The sequence below is a fragment of the Terrapene carolina genome, unplaced genomic scaffold, assembly GCF_002925995.2.
Source record: "Terrapene carolina triunguis isolate 2854851 unplaced genomic scaffold, T_m_triunguis-2.0 Scaffold66, whole genome shotgun sequence".
Lineage (NCBI taxonomy): Eukaryota > Metazoa > Chordata > Testudines > Emydidae > Terrapene > Terrapene triunguis.
The window spans coordinates 80,857,260-80,858,872 of record NW_020664417.1 but is presented as its reverse complement, the minus strand read 5'-3'; the positions used below and the strand labels follow the sequence as shown (position 1 = coordinate 80,858,872).

General features: G+C 36.3%; 1 protein-coding gene across 1 annotated transcript in view; it reads right to left on the bottom strand.

The window, feature by feature from the left end:
* TBC1D14 (TBC1 domain family member 14) overlaps positions 1-1,613 on the bottom strand; it is a 99,894-nt gene that overhangs the window by 37,459 nt on the left and 60,822 nt on the right. The window lies entirely within an intron of this gene.

Below are 1,613 nucleotides of genomic sequence, written 5' to 3'. Positions count from 1 at the left end.
TCGTGGGTAAAAACCTCACTTCTTCGGATGCATCCGAAGAAGTGAGGTTTTTACCCACGAAAGCTTATGCCCAAATAAATCTGTTAGTCTTTAAGGTGCCACCAGACTCCTTGTTGTTTTTGAATATGCTAAACATTTTACACTCATCTTTAAGATTTGATCTATTGATGAAGTGCAGAAAAATAACTATTTCATGACTGCAGACTTCCAAACCAAAATTCTTTAAAGCAATAAACACTTTGTCTTTATATCTTGCTATAAACTATTTCTCCTACTCAAACCATTTGTAAATATATCCAAGCAGAATGAAGAAGAAATACTTTAATTGTGGCTAAATAGAAAACCTATTTATTGCTTATTTCATCTTGAAATATTGTTTACATTAAGCCAAAAGTTCTAAACTTTAAGACCCAGCATAGTGCCATGTCTAAAACTCAAACTACCTTTAATATTTTTTTAATGTAATTTTAATGGATCCTTATTCTGATAAACCAACCCATGTTCCACCCTACTATGGCACGTGAACCAGTGAGTTAGGCATATCACCAATGATGGTATTCTACAAATAAAGTTAATTTTAAAGTGTTCATATTTGGTCTATGAGGAAAAAAAGTCAAAATTACAAATACTTAATGTGTTAAATTCTTACCATATAGTCCGCCACCTCACAAATGCAACACTGTCTGCAAAATCTGAGTGCTATAAACAAGTAATTTGTGGGTGCATCCATGAACAAGGTTTCATCCATGAGACTCTTCTACATTCTCATTGATGAACACTTCTTCCAAAGAATACTGAGAGGCTGATTTATTTATTTTAAACCACCATGTAAACTATATAGAAAACCACTAAGGAAGTATTTTTAAAAGGCCCTAGTACAACTGAAGCAGGCTTGGTCATTCAGGATTTCCAAAGTAGGTTCCTAATTTACTGAAAGGCATGAAAAGTACTTTTTTTAAAAAATGCAGCATCTTTGCTTTCACTGCTGAAACAGATGCAGAATAATGTGACAGTCTGTTTTAGCTCCATCTACACACTACAGACCACATTAATAGAAAAGTGCTACATCTCTGCTAATGGTCTGCCATAGCAGACAGCTGCAACACACCAGAAACAAACATTTTTAACACTGCCTCAGCTGTGTGTATAACCATTAATATTTGCACCAAGAGGGAAGGCCAAAGGTCTTCTCCCAAACTCCCAATCCCTTATTCCTTCACGCTTCTGCCATGCTAAATCATAGAAAAAAAAAGTTATATAATTATTACATGTAATCTGGACCTAGTATCTGAGATTTTAAAGTAATATGAGCAGTGGGGGGAGAAAAGAAGCATTTGGAAACCACCGATAGAGAAGACAGGACACTGCACGACTGTGGAGCTGTTAGGCCAAAGTTAGAGGAATCCCCAATTTTCCTGATTTAGGAACACAAATTGCCATACTAGGTTAGACCCATAGTCTAAGATTACCAATACCACATGCTTCAGAGGAGGATGCAAGATACTCTGCAATAAGCAGTTATTCCTTAACCTGTGTATATGGAAACTTTATTCCTAATTCCCTTCTCAAAGGTGGTTTCTGCCCCCAAAGGTGGTTTCTGCCCCCAAAGGTGG